Source organism: Euprymna scolopes, chromosome 7 (assembly GCF_053919585.1).
Source record: "Euprymna scolopes isolate OS-2025 chromosome 7, ASM5391958v1, whole genome shotgun sequence".
Classification (NCBI taxonomy): Eukaryota; Metazoa; Mollusca; class Cephalopoda; order Sepiida; family Sepiolidae; genus Euprymna; species Euprymna scolopes.
The window spans coordinates 92207490-92231939 of record NC_136488.1 but is presented as its reverse complement, the minus strand read 5'-3'; the positions used below and the strand labels follow the sequence as shown (position 1 = coordinate 92231939).

The 24450-nt window shown below is 36.5% G+C and overlaps 2 pseudogenes; both read right to left on the bottom strand.

Annotated features, from left to right (window-relative positions):
- Positions 1–1078: 1078 nt before the first annotated feature.
- LOC145280562 (U2 spliceosomal RNA) lies at positions 1079–1227 on the bottom strand (annotated as a pseudogene).
- A 120-nt stretch (positions 1228–1347) lies between these two features.
- LOC145280615 (U2 spliceosomal RNA) lies at positions 1348–1473 on the bottom strand (annotated as a pseudogene).
- Positions 1474–24450: the final 22977 nt, after the last annotated feature.

Genomic DNA, 24450 nt, shown 5'->3' with positions numbered 1-24450 from the left:
AATGTTTGTGCAAAATTTCAAAAATTTCCAGGGCATAGTTATTGAGAAAAGTGCGGACAGACGAACGGACGAACGGACTAGGGTGAATTTACAGGCCCACCCTCCTTTTGTCGGGAGATTAAAAAGTGTTAGTCCAGTTCAAGCTCCCGTTATTGGTCGCCATGTTGGATTGCGTCGTCGTTAGCTTAGTAACATAGACAGCTATAATTAAGGTAAAGTATACTTACTCCGTTATCTTTATTCGTCTACTAGTTTGAAAGGATAAAGTTGATTAACAAGCGCCACCCATTGGCCGCCAAAGAAACTAAGTAGAGATAACACACTTCTGTGTCATCAGGGTTTATTTCGAGTCTCAGTAGCCGAAACGGTTATTTATAATATGGAATAAAGAGTTTCAGCTTTCTGTCAGCGCGCATGTCTACGAAGTGATACATTAAGGTAGTGGTGGTCTAGGATTGGTTACAGAATATCTGGAAAAAAAATAAAAATAAAAATAAAGGCGTTGTTTGTTCTTTCTTTTTTAAAATGTATGTTTTTATTTTTGCATTATTTATTAATAGTTAATGTTTGCCTTATCTATCGGGTATTACGATTCCAGTATATGATACAACAAAATGATCGCCATTAACTTTCAGGCATTGAGTGAGATGAAAAAATGCGGAGGGAGATCTGAAGTTCTGTTTTCGTTGCTACTTCAGTTATAACAGTTTTTTTTTTGCTTATTATAATCAGCGATCACATTATCAATCGTCTATTATTATCAGAATAAACAGTCCAAACATAGTTTGCTATGAAAATAAATCTTCATAATAACAAGGCCGATAGCCGCGCGCTCTCGTGTAATGAATGAATGCGTGAATGTAGGATTGACATGAAATTCTTAAAGATAAACTAAAATGACCGAAAAAAGGGCTGAAATGACTTAAATAAATAAAAAGTAAATGACATAAAATGACTTTAATGAACTTAAGAATGAACTGAATGACCTTAATAATGACTTGAATGCTTAAAAAAATAACTGGAATTCTTCAAAAACAACTCGAATGATCTGGAGAATAACTTGAATGGCTTGAGACTGACTGATTGTAAAACGGGTGATCATTTTACATTAAATTAATACAGAAAATTAATCCTCCACTTTATATCACCAAGTTACAAACATAAGTATAGAATGAAGTAAAAACAGATACTACACTTTGATCTTGGCCAAAAGGCCAAGAAAAGGGTATTTATTTGCTCCACCACCGAGCAAATTAGGCACAAGACCGATTTTTAATGTGATGAGTGAAGGGGAAATGGGGACCAACTCCTCGGTGAGTAAAGGAGCTGGATAGTGACAATTGGTATGAAGGGTTGCCCCTACATTGACTAAAGTCTTATATGTGGGGCTGCCCCAACACATGGTCTTTGCTTGCAGTATCTGCTGAAACAGATACTACACGTTGATCTTGGCCAAAAGGCCAAGAAAGGGGTATTTATTTACCCCCCCACCGAGCAAATTAGGCACAAGGCCGAATTTTGTGGGAGGAATGAAGGGGAAATGAGGACCAACTCCCCGGGGAGTACGGGAGTAGGAGAGCTGGATAGTGACAATTGGTATGAACGGTTGCCCCTACATTGACCAAAGTCTTATATGTGGGTTTCGTATTTATTTGCCCACCCCCACCGAACAAATTAGGCACAAGGCCGATTTTAAATGTGAGGAGTGAAGGGGAAATGGGGACCAACTCCCCGTGAGTAGGAGAGCTGGATAGTTACAATTGGTATCAAGGGTTTTCCCTACATTGACCAAGGTCTTATATGTGGGGGTTGTATTTATTTGATCTCACACTGAGCAAATTAGGCACAAGGCCGATTTTTAATGTGAAGAATGAAGGAGAAATGGGGACCAACTCCCCTAAGAGTAGGGGAGCTGGATAGTGACAATAGGTATGAAGGGTTGCCCCTACATTGACCAAGGTCCTGTATGTGGGGTTGATATTTATTTGCTTCCCAACCTAGAAAATTAGGATCAAGGCCGATTTTTAATGTGAGGAGTGAAGGGGGAAATGGTGACCAACTCCTAGGGGAGTAGGGGAGCTTGATAGTGACAATTGGTATGAAGGATTGCCCTTACATTGACCAAGGTCTTATATGTGGAGTTGGTATTTATTTCCTCCCCAACCTTGCAAATTAGGCACAAGGCCGATTTTTAATGTAAGGAGTGAAGGGGAAATGGGGACCAGCTCCCCGAGGAGTATGGGAGCTTGATAGTGACAATTGGTAAGAAGGGTGGGTATTTATTTGCTTCCCCCAACGGACAAATTATGTACAAGGGCGATTTTAAATGTGGGGAGTGAAGGGGAAATGGGGACCTACTCCCCGGGGAGTAGAGGAGCTGGATAGTTACAATCGGTATGATGGGTTGCCCGTACATTGACCAAGGTCTTGTATGTGGGGTTGGTATTTATTTGCTCCCCCACCGAGCAAATAAGGCACAAGGCCGATTTTTTAACGTGAGCAGTGAAGGGAAAATGGGTACCAATTCCCCGGGGAGTAGGGGAGCTGGATAGTGACAATTGCTATGGAGGGTTGCGCCTACATTGATCAATGTCTTATATGTGGGGTCGTCCCCACATATGGTCTTTGCTTGTAGTATCTGCCGGAACAGATACTACACTTTGATTTTGGTCAAAAGGCAAAGAAAAGGGTTATCTATTTGCTCCCGCACCGAGCACATTAGGCACAAGGCCGATTTGTAATGTGAGGAGTGAAGGGAAAATGGGGACCAACTCCGCGGGGAGTAGTGGAGCTGAATAGTTACAATTAGTATGAAGGGTTCCTCCTACATTTACCAAGGCTTTATATGTGGGGTTGCCCCCCACTTGCTTGCAGTATCTGCCGAAACAGAACCTATAATTTAATTTTGGCCAAAAGGCCAGAAAAGAGTTTTTTTCCTCCCCACCGAGCAAATTAAGCACAAAGCCGATTTTTAATGTGAGAAGTAAAGGGGAAATGGGGACCAACTCCCCAGGGAGTAGGGGAAATGGATAGTGACAATTGGTGTGAAGGGTTGTCCCTACATTGATCAAGGTCTTTTATGTGGGGTTGGTATTTATTTGTTTCCCACCGAGGGAAATAGGATCAGCTCCCCGGGGAGTAGGGGAGCTGGATAGTGACAATTTGTATGAAGGGTTACCCCTTCATTGAGGAAGGTCTTATATGTGGTGTTGGTATTTATTTGCTCCCCCACCAAGCAAATTATGCACAAGGCCGATTTTTAATGTGAGGAGTGAAGGGTAAATTGGGACCAGCTCCCCGGGGAGTAGGGGAGCTGGACAGTTATTATTGGTATGAAGTATTGGTATTTATTTGCTCCCCCACTGAGAAAATTAGGCACAAGGCCGATTTTTAATGTAAGGAGTTATGGTGAAATGGAAACCAACTCCCCGGGGAGTAGGGGAGCTGGATAGTTATTATTGGTATGAAGGGTTGGTATTTATTTGCTCCCCGACCATGAAGCGTTGCTCTTACATTGACCAAGGTCTTATATGTGGGGCTGCCCCCACATATGGTCTTTTCTTGCAGTATCTACTCCGGCAGATACTACACTTTGATCTTGGCCGAAAGGGTATTTATTTGCTCCCCCACTGAGCAAATTAGACACAAGGCCGATTTTTAACGTGAGGAGTGAAGGGGAAATGGGGATCAGCTCCCTAGGATGTAGGGGAGCTGGATAGTGACAATTGGTATAAGGGGTTTCCCCTACATTGACCAAGGTCTTATATGTGGGGTTACCCCACATATGGTCTTTGCTTGTATTATCTGCCGGAACAGATACTACACTTTGATCTTGTTTATATAGTTTATTTCCGTAATAAAAAAATTACAATTAAATAATGAGAAATTAAAAAAATAAAAGCAAAAAATTGACATTTGTAAACAAACTTAGGCACAAGGCCATAGAAGAAGTGGGGTGGGGGGTGTTGCATGGTCTTTGTTACTTAAGTGAAAATGGAGTCTTTGGCGACTTTACTCTTGACTGGCAACATTTACCACAATACTTCATTCACTCTAAACTAACTAATGAAAACCCTAGCGTTTTTGCAAAAAAAAATATATTTACAATTTCTGTGTGTGTGTGTGTGTGTGTGTGTGTGTGTGTGTGCGTGTGTGTGTGTGTAAATTTTTTTGTTTTTTTGTTTTTTTTTAATTATTATTAAAATGTGTGTGTGCATGTGAAAAAAGTTCAATTCATTGGAAAATAAAAAGTTCTTGAATTTGGAAGAGAAACAGTTCGTGTTGGGGAGTTGGGAATCTAGAAAAAATATACAAAAAATAAAATTGCCTAGTGCATTGCTAGTAAGGGCTCTGTGCCTCCAGGGAGAGCTATCTCGCGCAGGACTGGTGTAGTCGCCTCGTCCCTTAACTTGCGAGGGAGCGGTTCCAACGCCAGGACGTACAAGTAAGGCGACAGTGGACAACCCTGTCAAACCGACCGGGACACGGCGAAAGACTCTGACAGCTGACCATTGATCTGCACCGCTACCATCGGCCTGTCATACAGTACAGAGATCCACTTGCGGAAGTCCGGATTAAATCCGGCGGCCTCCAGCACAGATCCCAAGAACCGATGATCCACCCTATTGAAAGCCTTGGACTGATCCAAACTGATCAGCGCGGCCTCGGCGTCGTCTTCTGTCTCCTCTATGATCATGCGTATCAGATGAAGATTGTCCTGAATCGATCTCCCCTTCACAGCATAGCTCTGGTCTGGTTCGACCAAGTCAGTGATGACAACCTGTAACCGATTCGCAAGAACCTTGGCCAAACTCTGTGTTTAGTAGAGTCAAGGGCCTGAAATCGTCTAAATCTTCCTCCCCACCATGCTGTTGACCTTTCCTCAGCAATGTGATCACTCCTTTGGTCACCTTCCCAGGGATGGAGCCCTAAACAAACCAATGGTTGAACATATCCTTCAGAATAGGGACCAACATGGGCGACAGCCTCAAGTAGAATTCGTAAGGTAGACTATCAAGCCCCGGGGACTTGTTGCAGCCGACCTGCTTCAACGCAGTAATGATCTAATGTTCCGCAACAAGACCATCACAGTTAGCTGCTCGAGTCGCCATGAGGCAGGGCGAGTCGGCCAAATAGCTGCCAAACTCTTTGACCCTGAGTCTGGGTAGTTGGGTGAAGCGCTCCGATAAATGCCTTCTAAACCCCTTGCAAATCTCCCGCGTCGACATGAGGGCGTGCCCTTCCAGGTCGTTTACTTTTCAAATGTACCTGTCCAAGCCGCACCTTAGATCAGATTACGCTCGACAGCGTTTACATTAACAGCCTCGTTCGAGACTTTCATTAGCCTAGCCCTAACTATCTGGCCCTCATACCGCTCGCTAGCCAAGCAGTTTAGGTCTTGTTTAGCTAGTGCTATCTCTAGGGGGTCCCCCCTCCACCGCCCGGGTCAGCCTATTGTCTATACGCTTCTTGGCCTTAGCCTTATCTAGCACGAGGCGTTGGCTGTACTGGACCAAGAAGCGTCTAATCTTAGCCTTGAGACTAACCCACCACTTACTCCCAGTAACCGCCCCCACTAATGCCCGTTGGATTATCTCTGTAACCTTCAACCGGTAGTCCTCCAGCTCCAACAAGGTGCTGTTGAACTTTCAGTATCCGGCCAGTTTAGGCCTAGAGCTCAAGTTCAGATGGGCCATAACTAGTTTATGGTCCGAGTGTCCTAACAAGTGCAATGTGGGGAAAGATAGGAAATCTACATCGTCTCTTCTAACTAACATCCGATCCAAGTAAGTACTTGGATGGGAAGGCGTATTAGGATTCCACGTCCACATCTCCCGTCCCGGGTGATCCATGCGAAATCTATCGACCAGGTTGCACGAAGCTATTAGGTCAGACAGACTGCTATCACTACACCAACCCGCTAGTCCCCCCGATCTTATCTATCTTGGGATCAAGGATGGCATTCCAATCACCCATTAAGTCTACCCTCCCTGGATCATCTATAAAGCCCTCCACCCATCGAAAGAAGGAAGCCCTCTCCACAGCGGAAATAGGTGCATAAACTGCGACTATCCGAAACACACTGCTATTAATGGCAACATCGACGACAATCGCCCGCCCGTCCTCGTCTGCGTGAACAACATTCACCAACACTGATAGGGTGCGATTTACTAGCAAAGAGATTCCACGGCTATAAGTATTGCTATATGCTGAGTAAACATCATAGTCGCTCACCAGCACCTGACAATCCCCGTCACAAATAAAGTGGGTCTCCTGTATAGCGGCAATATCTACCTTGAGGTACACCAGATCTCTCAGCACGCGTGCGGCCTTGTTTCGACATCTGATGCCCCTCAGATTATAAGTAGCCAAGTTTAAAGCTATGGTCACCTACCTTATTCAGTGTCACACACGGACCTGAAATCCCCGGGGGTGAGGACGTGACAGGCTTGTTCAGTAATTCAGCTGAGGGTGATCCATTCTTGGCCACGCTTCCCACGTCCAGGGGAAAGGTTAGTTTGAGTGCCCTGTAAAAGGAAGGGTGGATGTAAACAGGGACTCTGCCCTCACATTTGTAAAATAAATTGTTCAGTGAAGGATGCTCTGTGTCAACCAGCTGCTGGCCCTAGATTGCATCCTTCGCGGCATCTATCATGGCCCAGAGAACCTCTGTCCTGGAAACCAGCATTTCTTCAGACTTTATGAATAAACACACTTTTGACAATAGAGCATTTTTGAAGAGAAAGAAAAAAGAAAAATTCCCTTAACGGGAAAAGAATGTGAGAAACATTTATCTTTGCTGTAGTTACGGCAAAAGCCCATTTAAATATTAATATATCGCCTAATTTTCGTATCTTTATTTAAGAACAGAGTCATGAGAATGTTCACAGAAAAACCCTAAGCCATTAAAAAATTTTTTTTTTTAAAATCCCATTCGTTGAGTTCCTAAATTAGATCTCGCTGTTTCTTTATTTTCCAATAATTAATTTTTTTATACAAAGAGTTTTTTAATTTTTATTTCTATATTTATAGTATGGCCGTAACAACCTTGCAATAACGTTATGGTTAATTTTAGTTTCGTATTAGTGGCAAGTAATGTTTACAGATTATCGTTATTGTAGTACTTAGATTAAAGACCATTTTAGGTTTAAAGTTTAATTGAATATGAGAATAAATAAAAAGGCTGTATTGTATATATAAATCCTTGTACAATATTTCGAGTGAGGTTTTCTAATCTATTATTATTTAATGTTTTAAAATTTATTGTCATTCTACTTGAATGTTTTCATATCGTTTCTAAAGACAATTATGAAGGGAGATAATCCAATTATGTTGTTAATTGCTACTAGTTAATTCTGTTGAAAACTGGTTGATTTTTATTTCCTGATGCAGCTAAAGGGAGATAAGTCAGGCCGTTTGATGTTTTCGATTCATTGATTACTAGAAGGTGTCTGTGATTTAATAATTAATTTAATCAGACAGATCCATAACGTGCTACGATTGCTTATTTAACAAATTAAGGATATAAATTATGTTTTTAATCTTAAACAACTGGTTTTTACCCATGGGTTTAACCCACATCTGTTATTAATCACTTATGCTGCTCATGTCTTATAATTCGTGTGTTGTATTCTTGGGTATCTAAATAAAACATTATATATCCACTAATTATTATTCTGACAGCAAAACCACCCACTAACTACAAATGTGTTTCACTCCGATGAGAAGATGTCTACTCCTGCATTTATGGGTAAAAACATTTAGAACAGGGAGTAAAGTAAGAAAATAAGTAAATCAGCATGGATTCTACCAACTTAAGATGTCAGATGACAAAATCAATTAAACTAATTTTCAGCCCCCAAATTGCTAATTTAATTTTTAATAAAAAATAGTTTAATTGTTAAGTTGTTTTATTGATTTGAAGAGGGTATCACTTATTTCACGGTCAATATTGCTACAACTGAATACAAAAATGCTCACCGTTATGGAGAAAAATTCCATTTTTAGATGAGCTTTATACTTTATTTATATTTCTTACCCGGTTTAGAATAATAGAAACCATATTCGCATGTTAGATTTGGATCTTTCATTTAGATTATAACAGTTCTAGCTATTTAATTCTACATTAAAATTTAATCCTAGCATCCGATGATCCTTATTGTTGTAAAAAGTTATAGCTCAGTTACATTTAAGGCGTGATAGCAGAAATCTATTCATGTGAAGACATCCCTGTATGGCATCAAGTCTTTTATTCCAAATTTCCTCTTTGGAATTCACTATGTAGAAGGCTTCCAATAAACATAGATTGCACCTTTTTGATTTCCCGGGGCTGTCCTTCCTCCCCCTGTCTACTACTGACCATTTTAATTCAAATTTTTCATTATTTCTGTTAAGTTAGACAAGGCAACGCTGGGTAATCTGCTAGTTTTATATAAAAGTAATATTACAGTTTATTATTCTTAGAAGTAATATTACTCTTTGTTATTTTATATGAAAGTAGTATTACACTATATTATTTTCTAGTAAATATTACACTATATCATTATATATGCAAGTAATATTACTCTAATATTCTCATTTAAAAATAGTATTACTCTTTGTTATTCTCACATAGAAGTAATATAACTCTTTAATATTGTTATATAGAAGTAAAAAGATTTATTTTGTTATTGAATGTATATGCGTGTTTATGGTGTGTACGGACGCACATACGTTAATTAGATGCGAGAGCTAAAAAAGAGAGTCACTTTGTCTATAAATGCTTCCACGGACATTAAGACTTATAAGAAAACTATCTGGGAGACCTGACGTTGCCCGGGATTGAATGATGATCAACGAATATTTCACGCTCCTATATTTTTATCATCGAAATCCGTGAAATCGTCCGGGAGGAAGCTTCACATGCCTCCATGCAGTAACTTAATGCAAAATATGTTATTCTACATTGCACTCTAGAGATCCTACTGTTTTTTATAAAATTATTTAATATAAACTTCTTTCCAATTAACGAAAAAACAAACATTACGAAATTTACATGTGGAGTTTTAACCTACAGACCACGTCATGCAAAAAACAAAAACAAAAAAACAAAACAAAACAAACAAACAAACAAAAAAACAAAGCAAAAAACAAGAAAAAACACGTCAATTTTCAGTCTTATAAAATTCTTTGCAGTTAATGAAAAAAATTAAGAAATTTAGGTGCCGAGTTTGAACTTACAAACCACGTCATGCAAAAAAAAAAAAAAACAACAAAAAAAAACACACTATCAACTTACCCACAGTAGAATTTTCATGGCCCGTTGATTTATCATTGTTGCTAAGCGACGACATGGAAAAATGGCTTTACCGATGATAGATAAATTAAAATAACGGTTTTGATTATCGATAATTATCGGGGGGTATTCTGAGACAAAACTTAATTAAGATCACTCCCAGACTTATGCACTAAACTTCTGTAACTTTTAAAGAAAATCTGTTCAGCCATTCCAGGATCTATAAGGAAAGAACACACACACACACACACACACACACACACACACATACTAAGACAAAGTTACATTTATATAATTGTAGAGATAATTGAATCAACACGGAGTGAGAAGAAGTGAAAAATAGATAGTTAAGAGAGAGAGAGAGAGAAAGAGAGAGAGAGAGAGAGAGAGAGAGAGAGAGGGGAATATTGCTTGTTCAGTTAATTAAAATTTACCACTAATTAGAAAGATTAAAATGGAATGTTTTTCAAATATAACTTAATAAGGCATATTTAAGCATGCATTTTCTGTTATTAAAGTATAGAAAAAAAAAAGAAGTTTAGAAAAAGAAACGTTGAGTAAGTTATTAGAAAATATCATTAAATGCATTACAATCTGGCATATCAATCTTTGGAGGTTAATATTGTTTAGATTTATAATATAAAGGAATAATCACGTTCACACACCAGTTATCGTTATGTGACCAACGTTAAACAACATTGAGCCTGGCCAGTACCAGGTGGGTGACCATTTGGGAATACTGTGCTGTATGTATTTAGGTATGCGAGTATGTGTAATGCTCAAGGGAGCTGAACGCCCTTGATAGGTGCTACACGTTGCCCAAATCAACACTGGACAATGTGTAGCACCTGTTAGGCTCCTTCTGATATTCCAGAGGGTTACCATACAGAGGGTAGATGGAGTTCCTCGGTAGTGGTAAAGGCAACCCATCTAAGAAAAGGAAACTGATGAAAAGCAAAGCCAGTTAGAAAGGGTCCGTTAAATCTCTAAGGCAATTTTCTATTAACGCTGTCACAAATAACACGCCCGCTTCCAATTTGTCATAAACAAGTGTGACTCAACAACCTGCGATGGTCGAAAATTACATCAGTAATGGTAGAATAAAAGCTGAATTAGAAAGTGAATTAGAGCTTTTAGTGTGAGCAATCCCGGACAATAACCGGGGGTCTTGCTGATTCAAACTGTTTACTTGGTGACATAAAATACAAGAAAAAAAGAATAACTTCGGGAATAAGGAGACTGACAAGAATATTAATAATAATATTGTTTTGTGACGGAAACCGTTACATGATGTCGAATAGTATTGTTTTGCCTGGGATATGACCTTGGGTTCAGGGTTTTTAGGATTTCGCCGCGTGGGAAACTTGCGTGGAAAAATTCAATTCAGTTGGGAAAATCACCTAATTATTATGCACAAGTGATTTAGTCTATTCAGCCAATCGGGATGAATCAAAGTTTGACGTAATTAAGATGGATTAGCTGAATGAGAAATCCAGACTTCTCAAATGCCACACCGCCACCTTCCTATAAAAGGGTAGGCAAAGCGCTTTTTCAAGAGCCTAGAAGACAGTTGAGAGCAGAAAACTCTGGTTGAAGTTGAAAATCGGGACTATTCATTCCATCACCCGCGCTACGCTCCCGTTCATTGACCGTCAGATGAAGAGAAAGAAAGGAGACAATCAGTTGTTTCAAGCAGGTTCCGTTTGAGTCACCGTCTACCCAGGCTTCTTGTTGAAAGAAAAAACATTGCATATATTTTCCCTTTTCATAACTGTAAAATAACATTATTTTTTTGTATCCATAATTTAGTAAATAATTAATCTTTATAAACGGAAATCCAAAGATTTACGTTTGGAGTCAATTATTTGTTGTGTACAGAATTCGAGATTAATTCACAAACGAATGATACGAATTGGGGTCCTTTCTCTCAGGAGACAGCAAGCAAGAGAGGGGGACGGCTAACCCAGCGCCCGCGAACTACGGCCCGCGAAACGCGTATTCATGGAGACTTGAATTGTTCACTTTGGTTTTGTTTTTAATTCTTTTATTTTTTTTTTAAATTTTTGTTATTTTCCTGCGAGCTACTGTTGAGGCAGAAAATACAGAAATTGCGCATCAACCCCGTCATCGTAGAACTGACCAAGACCACGCTATTGAGCTTTCGTGAGTGTTTCGAAATCGAAACCATCTAGGATTACACTTATGTATCGGTGAACACAACGGTCTTTACCGTGCCATACAAGCACGGAAGTAGTAAAGCTTACAAGACTGTCATGAGAATTCTAATGCCAGCACATAATCTGAATGCCTACTAGACTAGACACTGTCTTCGAGTCCTTCTCTGTACAGGAGTTTGTCAGGACAATCTAGCATGAGAATACGTTTCCATACAAAAAACCTGGACTAAATATTCAAAATAACACAGTATTCGCAGCCCAAATAAGATCTCCTCACTATGTCTGACTCACATTAGCTTTTACATGGAATGGTGCACCTTCTCAAAGTAATGTTATCTCAAGTAGCAGCACTAAGCTGGATACTCCACCAGACAAGATGAATTTTTGTCCTGGAATTTAGTAAGACCAAAAGACCACAGGAAATGTATGCTGTAACATATTAACATAACCGATTGGGGAGAGGGAAATACTGTTTTCAACTTCTTTACTAACTCAGTATTTGAGATGTAAAGGAAAACTTCACTGGAATATTCAAATATCTACGTATTTCATATAGAGATCAAGTGTGCTGAGAACTTCGACTGAAGTAAAATGAACATCTAGCCGGAGGTACCGATTCATCAACGATGGGAATCATGATACATGTTTCAGCATTTAGGACGTAACCGATATAGGTTATAATTGTAATCAGTTCTAAGTGACATTCTGGAAGTTGGACGGTCAATCTGCATTTGGGGGCGATACTAATCATAGAATTACAAATTACTTAATGCTTCTACTCAGTTATGGATGACGGAATGAAGACAAGCTGTCCCTGTCAAATAAATAAAGGGTTCCGTTCGAAATTCTGTATAAATTGCCGAGTTCAAAAAGATGTCCCTGAAGAAGATCGGAGGTTACATCGACCGAAACATTTTGAGAAGAACCTACAAAATGAAAACAGCACTTCGAATAATCCAAAAAATCCAGAATCGTGCATGTGAAAAAGAAAACAAAAAGAAAACAAAAAAGAAAACGGTGAATTAAGCAGACAGTCAACGTATCAACAAGGAAGACGAAAATATTCTTAATTAAATTTGCAGATAAGAATGTTTAATTATTATCGAGACGGATAGTTACAAAAACTCATCGGCTATCGTAGATAGAGGAGGCTGGGTCCAATCCTATCAAAACAATTAGCGGCATTAACCGTAGGCAAGTTTAATCGGCCGCCCTCTGTCGCATGTATATCCCCATTGGAGTAGATGACAACGTTAGGTTTTTGCAGTTCTTGCAGGAAGGTGTCGACGTCCTCCTATATACAGCGCCTAGTATTCCCAAATTGGTCACTCATCTGGTACTGACCAGGATCAAAGTTGCTTAACTTCGGTGATCTGACAAGAACTGGGTGTCAACGTGATTATGCTGTACGAGGGGAGAGAGGTGGGATAATTATCATTGGTTCTGAATATACTTTGGCATATATATTATATCGTCGAAGTTAAGCAACCTTAACCATTACCAGTACCTGATGGGTTGACATTTGGGAATACGAAGCGCTCTATGTAGGAAGGCCGTTGAGACCTGCATGCAAAAACTGCAAAAGCATAACGTCGTTACCTCCCCTGACCGGGATATACATGTGACTGGGGACGACTTGTAAATTTAATATTCCCACGACACATTCTGATTTGGGAGAGGTCAATCCAATCCACTTAGGGTAAATGCCGCTTTATTGTAGTTTTTAACTTCGACTTTGCAACTCGCTAATTAACCACCGACGTGAAATTTTGGGGGCTTAAAAAATGAAATCACTCGATGGAAGGTAATCGCGACAGTTCTCTCTTTTTTAATTCAGATATTGTAAATTTATACTATAGAGAGAAATAATAAGCAAAATTAGTTTCACGAAAACACAATCGACCTTGAGCCCCGTAAGGTGCATTAAACTTATGAATTGCTCTGCGCCTGAACGAGGTGTGCAAACGTGAGCGCATGCGTGAGTTTGACATGAAGTGGAAAGTGTGGAGTTAATCATTGGTCTTAATTCAACAATCTGTGCGAGTTTGCAATTTATTATAAATCTAAATTAGCAATGTTATCTGTTATCCACTTAAGATCATAGATATTCGTTTCTTTTTATTTCAATTGGCTGAATGACTCATCGTATTCATTTTTTATGTACGTAAGTATCTAACAATTATTAAATGTTTTAATGGGCGATATATTTTCTTTCACGCAATAGTCATTTTTTTTTCTGACTCGACACTTTGATTTCCCTTTTCTTTCTTTTGTTTCTATTTTTCTTTTTTTTTCTTTTATTTCTTTCTCCCAAACTTTCCACTACTTTTTACAATCCGTCTCTCTCCACTATCTTGACCTTTAATACTTTCTTTCTCTTTCCTTCACTAAAATCATTTTATTTTATTTTTAAGTCAATTATCACTTATCCTTCTCCTCTATCCCTCCCTCCACATACACACATATATAGCTTTCTTCAGTCGTGTCAGACTATGGATACCCACTGTAAGGATGATTGCGCGTGGAATTTTTGTAGCAACAGTTGCGTAATCTCCAACCAGACTTCTCCTAAGTCGATATTGTTAAATTCCAGTGGCGACTGGAGGTTGAGGACGACTGGAAACAATGCCGAGATAAGCGGAGAGCACATACAGCGCCTAGAATTCCCAAATGGTCACCCATCTGGTACTAACCAGGCTCAACGTTGTTTAACTCCAATGATTTGGCCTCTACGTGATTATGCCGCGCGCGCACACACACACACACACACACACACACACACACACACACACACACACACACACACACACACACACTTTCTCTTTCTCTCTCCCTCTTTCTGTCTGTCTTTTTCTCAATGTCTTTCTCTTGCTGTATTTCTCTCTCCCTGCTTCTCTATGTCTTTTCTCTCTCTGGTTTTTCCTTTTCTACCTATTTCTTTCTTTCTTTCTTTCTCTCTCTCTCTCTCTCTCTCTCTCTATCTATCTATCTATCTATCTATCTATTTATATTTAACGCTTTATCGCTTTCTCTCCTCATAGACATGTCTAAACTGGATGGAAATTTACAGGGCCAATGACATAAATTGTGCTTTGGCACCGGCATTTCCTATTGGCAGATGCGAAAGCGATTGCCGATTTAAGGACACCAAGTGTTTGAGGTTGAAATGTCCATTTATAACGATAGGATTCGCTGTAGTAAGAGTCATAGTCGTATGTGAAAGTTGTGGCTAGAAGAACAGAGGGGTAGAGTTTGAGTAGCAACTGCAATTGAAATAAGACGAACACCAAAAGTTGTAAGTAAAATAAGATTTCATCTACATACCTGCGATGGTCAGGCGTGACACACAATGCATATTGATCTTTTCACCAGACAAAAAAAACTATCTGTAACACAAAGTCATTTTTATAGGTTATAATCAAAATTGTCTGCTCTTTGTAACTTCCGGTTTTTGCCCGGAAACAGAACGACGGTGACAAGCAAGATTGGTCCCTTCTGATTAATGATTATATTTCTTGTCAGATAAAATGAAATCCTCCCTTTATCCATGTTAAGAATGGCTTTCTTGTCCGCCTAACCATGATAAATAATCAAGTCAAATGTTCAACAGAAACCGGAAGTTAAAAGTGCAGAAAATCTTGACTATAACTGTTTTAGATGTTCTGCAAGGATGCCACTCTGGAAGATTATAAAAATAGTCTTATCGAATCTTTCAGAATTTCTCGAGGGGGGCGCTTCAGGCAACCAAAAAATAAACTAACCCTTCTCTAATAGGAGGAGGTAATGTCTGAGAGAATGTTCTAGGTTCTAGAAAAAAATATACTGACATCTGATTTTAGTCTGGAGGACAAGAATGCGAGGTGTTACTAGAAAACAAACAGCACGGAGGACTAAAATAATAATAATGTTTACTTTATCTCTGCCGATTTTAGATCAGGGTAATTAATTTTTTTTTAGAGGCGGCGAAATTTAAATTGAGAACTTTGATTTTTTTTAATTGCAGATTTGGCAACTATCAGTTATTTGAAGTTCAGCACGCCTTGGCAATTAGTGATGAAGAAACTGACACCCAAGCAGCATTTGCACATTGCAAATGATAATTTCATAAAATAGATCTGTCAAGTAGACACCTTTTTCGTACGATGAAATCCTATTAGATTATTTTCTTTGGGGGATACGTAAAATTCCATGTTTACTATAATAAACCAGACACAATAGACTGCTTGGAAGACGACATTCGACGCATTATTCCCGAAATACCGCCAAATTTAATGCATAGAGCACTGGTTCGTATCTTTATTTTTATTTATACTAAAGAAAACAAAACATTTATCGATCAATTGGATAGTTTTTTTTTTCAGAATACGAATCAGACATTATTGTTGCTGTTGTTGTTGTTGTTGATTGTGGTCAGTATTTACACCTTACAATTCAATAAACATGTCGTAACACATTTCGTGTTTGTTTTTATTTATGCTAAAACGTTTACAGTTTTAGCTATTTTAAAGGTATTTATTTTCACCTAACAAGTAAGAAAAAATAACAACATTTACATGTACTTCTGCAGAATAGGGGCCGGGCTTTGTTGTTGTTGTTGTTGTTGTTGTTGTTGTTGTTAGTAGCGATGGGTGTCTATATTTCACCTAACAATGGGTGAGGACCCGTGTTTTGACAAGCTTCTGGGTTTGACCTTTACTCCTGATCTGAAATGGAACACGCACATCAAGTCTGTTGCCAAGGTCGCTGGAAAGATGGTGAGATCCTTCTACCGCTCCAGAAAATATATCACTACTGATGCAATTCTCTATCTATATAAAAGCCAAGAACGTCCAAGGATGGAATACTGTTGCCATATCTGGGCAGGAGCTGCTAAAAACAGCCTATCCTGCCTTGACAGAGTACAAAATAGACTTCGTGGCTTAGTGTGGGATGCCCTTTTCTCTACCCTGCAACCTCTCTCCCACAGAAGAGACGTTGCGAGCCTATCCTTGTTTTATCGTTATTTCCATGACAGGTGCTCGTCTGAACTCCAATCCCTGATCCCCCCTCGCCAATCTTTCACGAAAAACACCCGTCTAGCTGAATCCACTGTGAAAAATTTCCCCCACTCTATATCTGTGCCTAAATCAAAACGCGGATTCCATGAACAAAGCTTCTTTCTTAGAACTGCACGCCTGTGGAACTCTGTTCCGTCTGCCTGCTTCCCACCGGACTACAACTTGGATGTCTTCGAGTCCAATGTTAACAAATTCCTAATGAACCGCTTCCTTAAGTAAACACTTCATCAAATCTCCACACTAACGTAATGTACTTGCAATAACCCTTATCCCTGAGTGGCTTCCAGGCCTTAATAAGTGGTGATCACTGTGTAAAAAAAAAAACAATTTAAGAAAATATCGTAGTACGTTTCGTGTTTCTTTTTATACTAAAAAATCCATCTTCCTATTTTTACTATTAGTACTATTTTGCTTTTCTGCATTCTTCTTATTTTCGGTTTTTATTATTTTGGTTTATTATGATTATTATGATGTTGATTATTATTATTATTATTATTATTATTATTATTATTATTATTATTATTATTATTATTATAAGTAGTAGTATTAGTAGTAGCAGCAGAAGTAGCATTCGTCTTATTAGTATTCTCTTTTGTTTTATTATTAATATTCTGATTGGTTCTATTTTTAGTTGTATAATTATTGTAATTATTGTTTCATTTCTTAACATAATATTTAGTATTGTTTATTTTCTTAGTAAATGTTATTAGTATAACTTTTATCGCTACGATTCTATTAACATAATTATGAGAATCATTATGAATTTTCTATCAGTAGTATTATTATTTGTATTATTACAAACACATGTTTATCTCAGTATTACTATTATAACTAACATTATTATTTCACTTTTTACTCCTACTATTATAAACAATGTTAGTACTATCAGCAGTAGCAGTAATAGCATTAAATTTGTTATTATTGATTTTCGTATGAATATTGCTAACATCACCATCATGTAATATTCATTAAGTCTAGCTTGAACATTGACATTTCTTCACTTACTATGAATTCCCGGGCAACACCGGGAGACGGGTGAAATAGATGCGAGATTATTTCTTTTTAAGTAAATAGGTTAAATCAATTATAGATTATGTGAGTCGATGTAAAACCTCTAGTGGTATATCAACAAAGATCTGCTTCTAATAAAAAAAATGTACTCACATTTCGTCAATATTAACAAGTTCGCTATCGAAACAGAGTAACAAAATATATTTTATTTATAGAAAATATCCTTTTCATTATTTAAGAATGAGTTATTTACATTTTAATACAATATAAATACATTAATATTATCCCTTGTAATACACTAGCCTTTTGGTACTTTGGTGGGAGCTATATGGAATAACTGTAAATCAAATCGATATACATGGCGTTGCTTCTTATAATTATGTGTAATAGACACAATATCTTATTTGAGCATGCAACGTTACATAAAATTGAAAATCAACATTTACCATCTGCAGAAGAAGACTCCAAAAAAAAAACCCCCGAGTTTATATGGCCTATTATGGCTAGTATATATAATAATTATATATATATATTATAAAAAGTTGAATGTCTGTGTGTGTATGTATGTGTGTGTGTGTGTGTGTCTGGTCACGAATAGGTTCCTATATGGTTGACTATTTTAAAAAACTGATTACATATAATGATAGAAGATGTATCGAGACACAGGAATGGGTATGTTTGATCTGGCAGAACAGTGGTTCATTAAAATTGTGGGGGTCTACGTTCGCGCCTGGTCCACAAAGTATGGAAATAAAAAATGAAAAAATTGAAAAAAAAAAAAAAAAAACGTTTACAAGTGTTTTTGATATAGATGTACATAAGAATAAGTATGTTTTAACTTAAATAGGGACGGTATAATAAAATTGTAGGATGGAAATAGGCACAAACATTAATAAAGACTTTTCATATATATCTGCGTAAGTATACTTTGATAATTATGTTTCAGTTTGAAGAAATATGGTATAATAAAATTATGGGGTGTTTGTTCGCACCTGACCTCCATAGAATGGAAATATGTCACAAAGTTTAACAAGGTTTTTTAATATAGATCCACATAATATTGTGATAAGTGTTTTAGTATGAACAGGTATGGTATAATAAATTATGGGATTTATTTATTTTATTTTTACTTTCATCATATTTTGCTTTGGTTTTGATACCCGCAATTTCGAAGCTATCTTATTACAACCCTTCCTTTTCGTAACCTATCATACATTCATAAATCAGAGTCCATTTTCTATAGGCTGCTTTTGAACCCAGTATACGACGGGTACGTTTACTAGTATATATATATATATATATATATATATATATATATATATATATATATATATATATATATATATATATATATATATATATATATACTAGCATTTCAGCCCGACATTGCTCGGGTGTTTGGATGTGTGTGTTGAGCAAAAAAAACAAAAAAACTGCGAAGGATGGAGAGAACGGGGGGAAAAACCTGACGTCTTTGTCGTTACGACCCCCGCCAAACCGGAAGTGGCGTAGGTATTAATTAATCGTATCTATTTTTATTCATATATATATATATATATATATATATATATATATATATATTGGTATTTATTATAGAACTAGCGAGGGTACCCGGCGTTGCCCGGATGTTTGGAGGTGTGTTTTGGTGGTGGTGGTTGGGGGGGGGTAGATCAAAACAACCCTGTTAAAAAGAAAAAAATCGTTGGCCTGGTGTTTGGAGGTGTAAAAGAAAAAAAAGTTTTAGTAGAAAGGTAGGGTTGAACCCTGAACCTTTGACGCGGAGGTGGAAAGAAGCCCCGCGACCTAATCGTCTCGACCACGGGAACAGATGAATTGATAAGTGTGTTAAGTTGATATTTATAAAGTAAAATTAGCAGGTGCGAGAAAGTCGCCTGATGTTTGACCTAGTTTTGCGCTGGAAACCAGTTTCTGTTTTCCCCGCTACGCGGCGATCACAAAATATCTCGAAAATAGCTTGTAAAAGTCGGGTAAATTAAAGATAGCTGCGACCCGAGTTGCTTAGTCGTAAATATTATTATTTAGACAGCATATAAAAGGTTTTAAGAAGTGGCGAGCCAACCGAGAATGACGGCCAAAAAAACCTTTTGTAGACATACTGAAAAAGCGAACACACATACATACATAGATACATACATACATACATACATACATTTTCGTTTTTATATATATAAATGGTTGATATATACTTAGGACACAAATATTGCACAAGCATTTAAAAAAATACCCAAAACTTCCCATCAAATTATCAAGAGAGACGAAAAATACATTATTAATTGCATCGTAAAAAATGAGCAAAGAGTGAAATGAGTCTGATGGCTTGCACGGATAAAAATGTTGGAAACAATAATAATGCTCTCGGATGATTAAAATAGGATTTTATAAATCGATATTCCTTACAAACATGTGTAGAACTTTATACTACAGCATCTTTGATCTTTAATTCGCTACGCATAATTTATATTCCATCAACTTTTTCCTAATGTGATTAGATGATTGTAGAAAGAATTTGAGATAAATCTGAAACGTTTTTTTCTTTTTGAAATCATATATACGAGGGTCGTTCCAAAAGTAATGCCGCCTATTTTTTATTTCGCCCGAATGGACCAGAGGGAAATGCAAATTACAATGTTTATGATGACTGAACGTATGCGTTTCTAGCCTGGAAGTTTAATATCTCTGTTTCAGATACTGACGATGTGAGATTCTAAAAAAGAAACCCCTGTCATGGACGTGCATCAGAAGAAGAGATGCGTCATTTGATTCCTCCGAGCAAGAAAAATTGTGACCGATTATGAAGCCGATGTAGTTGATGAAAATACAGTTAGCAGATATGGTCTTCGATTTCAAAGTTACGGCCGAAATATGAATGTAAAAAACGCGTTCCGGACATCCATGCACAGTCATCATCCCAGGAACTACTGTGCGCCTCAATAACTCATCTGCGCTGATCGGCGGGTAACGATGAATAAAATGCGCTTAGAGTTGAATGTGGGTATCAGTGCATTGGAAACGATGCTTTTATATCTAGGATACTTGCAAAATATGTGCTAGGTGCATTCAACGCAGGATCAAAGGGACCATTGACAGGATGTCTGTTAAAACATGTATGACAATAGTTCTAACCTTTATTTAAGAGATCAAGCAGTTGAACTTACCGACACCACACTCTTCTAAGATTTAGTTTATTTATTTTTTGTTAGCAATGGAATTTATAAATCGCCCTATTTTCATATTTCTATATTTTAAGTTATATTACAACCAATTATTAATATTAAACTAATCCTCTATATGTTTTTGTAATTTAAGTATTTATTTGTCTTCTGTAAATTATTTCTTTAATTTATTTATTTTCTAAATACTAAACTACACCTTCGAATTATAGTTTAAATTTATATGTTCTACCTATATTCTCTTCGATTTATGATAGTTTCGTATCAGTTTTGTTTACATCCATAATTGATGTTGCTTAATATTTTATTTCTTAATAAGGAATTGTAATTAAAAAGTTAATTGAAAAATTATTAATTAAAATTTATTTTCACTTCATACTTGTTATGTTGGCAATTTTCTTTATTTTTCTCTTCAAAATTCTTAAATTCTTAACGTTGTAAGCGGGAAAAACTATGCTCATTAAATTTTTATCAATTTATCATTTCATTCTAAGTTTTAGGCATTCATATTTTAATATTTTGACTTTGGTATTTATTAATCGCCGTCATTTAATTTTAAATTCATAATTCTAACATAAACTTCGTTATGCCAATCTCAGTTTAATTTCTCCTTTATTTTTAACTTAAAATTTTGATTAAATCCATCTTAGTCACAATATCTTGCAGTTATTTAATTTTTGATTTCTTTTCCATTCTTGTGCTGTCAAAAATAATCGGGTGTAATTTTATTATCCACTAGCTGTACCCTGCCACGTGTTGCTGTGGCTCGATTTGTTGTAATAGAAGGATCCCCATCACTGCGGATGAACAAAAATCAAAGGAAACGATATTATAATTGCCGAAAAACGCTAAGTAACACGGAATAGAAGTATGATAATGTTTATTTTAAGGAAAGAAAATGTAAAGTTTTTTGTTTTGTTTTTTATTTTTATTTTTATTTTTAACCAACGTAAAAGTAAGCGTGGTGCGTTGCACCTAAATTGCATTCCAGTTTTTTTTTTATGAAAACCCAACCCGGCGTTCGTTCATAATTGTCTCCTGTGAACGGTCACGGACGGTATAAATGGGTGGCGGTGGAAGTATGAATTTATTAGAGAGAGAATACTTTACTACCGCCATTGATCGTAACCAGTTTTTGCAGTGAACTCTCACCAGATCAAATATAGGAAGCTCCGATCAGCGAGGTAGTGGATAGGTAAGATTGCTATAACACACCTCAGATATCGTGATGCAGTTTGTGAATAGTACATCTGCATAAAATGTCTACATTTTCAATCCTATTTAGGTCAAACTCGGAGGGGAAAAATGAGTTCATTTTATTTATATGGAGAAGAAGATAACGATTATTAAAACCAAAACTACTTCTATTTCTCCTATTGAGGTTATAATTATTTTATTTCCAATATGTTAAGTTGGAGATCTAATTTATTTATTCAATGCCCCATTTTTAAACTTTTAATATGAAATTTACATTTCACCCTGAATATATTCTATAAATTTTTCCTTTATAAATTTACAAAATATATTGAGGGTGAAATGTATATCGGTATAAGAATAATAATAAAAACATATATGCAGAGAACTATATATATAAAAATGTCAATAAAGGGTCGAAGCACTCCTACACTTGTGTAGTCAACAAAATTGAACTTTGGGCATAACAATGAATGTCTGTTCCCAGTGCAGCGGTTTATTATAAAAGTATTTATAGCTCTAATATTGCACTACCCAGCTATCTAAAGGAACTTTGTACTATTATTATTATTATTATTATTATTATTATTATTATTATTATTATTATTATTATCTATATTTGAATATAAAATTGGAAATGTTTTATTTCAACTCTAATATATATATATATATATATATATATATATATATATATATATATATATAAAGAATTGAAATGAAAAGGATGTAGTGTTTACCTGATATATGGAATAGTAAACTTCAATTTATATACATATAATTTAATGCCAACCGATTAAAAAAGCTCAATACGTAATAGAGAGTAGAGCTTATTATAAGAGAAAGAAAATTAAAGCTGTAAGTTCTGATTTTTCTAATTAAGCCATCGATGAAAGATGACATGCTGTTTTTCTGTCCTTTTTATTTTTCGACCCCACTTGACTTGAGATAAATTTTTCTTTGGACTACTGCACTGTCCGATAAAACAATGTCCATTATTTCAGCTGCTTTGAAAACTTTCCAACCGGACTATAACGATTAATATCACACTGTATTTAATTTTAGACTTCATTTTCTCTAAAGAATTATTTTTGCCTTTCGGATTACCTTGAGAGAATCTTCATGCAGGCTGAATTATTATGCGCGTTTTTTTTTTAAATATATTTTTTATACATATCCAACATTTTCCATTTGTTTTTCTTGGCAATTTATGACTATAATAAATTGCGGTTTCAATTAATGCCATAACCAACAAATTCTAGCATTGCTACAAATATAATTTGCTGATTTCTTTCTGTCCTCTGATGAGAAGAATACCATTCTTTAAAATTCCGCGGAATAAGGACTTTGTAAATTGTATATATATGTATACGGCATAATCGCTTTGACATACCGGTTCTCTTCAGATCACCGAATTAAGCAACGGCGAGCCTAGTTAGTACCAGATGGGTGACCATTTGGGAATTCTAGGCGCTGTATTTGCTCTCCGCTTATCTCGGAATTTGTTTCTAGTTGTCTTGTACACTCCACTTGCCACAGGTATTTAATAATGTCGACTCAGAAAATGTGTGGTTGGAGATTGCACACCTCTTGCTAATAAGACTTTCACGCGTAGGCAGCCCTTCGTAGGTAACCACAGTCTGTCAAAGACTGAGTGAGCTTTATATATATATATATACAGGGTGCCCGTAAAGTTACTATACAGTCTTATTGTATTATATTTGTATTAATAGTTAATATTTATTTTTTTTTACAGGTGACTTGTGCACCAAAGTTTGTCAGAGTGTGGTGTCACGTTGTCGAGAATGTATTGGAGCTGAAGGCTTTCAATTTGAATATTTTTCATAGAAATTGTTTGCCTTGATTGTCTTTTCTTTTCGGATGTAACACGTGTATTTTCTGAGATTTTTATAAACATAAAAGGTGTTATTTCTTTTTATTTCTTTTGTTACAAATAAATATTTTAATACAATATCTTACTGTACTGTTAATATATTACAGGGCGTCTGTATAGTAACTTGTAAGACTGTATAGTAACTTTACGGACACCCTGTATATATATATATATATATATATATATATATATATATATATATATATATATATATATATATACGATTTCTTTTTATTATGGGGTCAACGATTTTGTTGTCTGTTTTGTCTTGTCTTAAGATTTTGTTTGTTTTATGTGGTTCACGTCGCTACTTTACAAAAGTTCGTTTCATCTGATAGCCAGCATTGTTCCTGTTTTATTTGGCGAAAATTACTTTTAAATTACAATCTGAGTTTTGCCGATTCCTTTTTTATCTAATAAATGTTGTGCAAACATTGCGTATTTGTTTATTTGCGGCCGTGAATTGCCTTTGTTTAGCGAGAAAAAAGAAACTGGGTAAACAAACGGTCGATTAGAAAAACGTAATAAAAATGGCGGATGAGTAAAGTGAAAGAAGACAATATGGCGGGAAACGAGGCGAAGGTGAAGAAAAAAAATTGAATGAATTGAATGTAAAAAGAAAAGATTAAGTAATCTGGGGAAAAGGGCGGAGAAA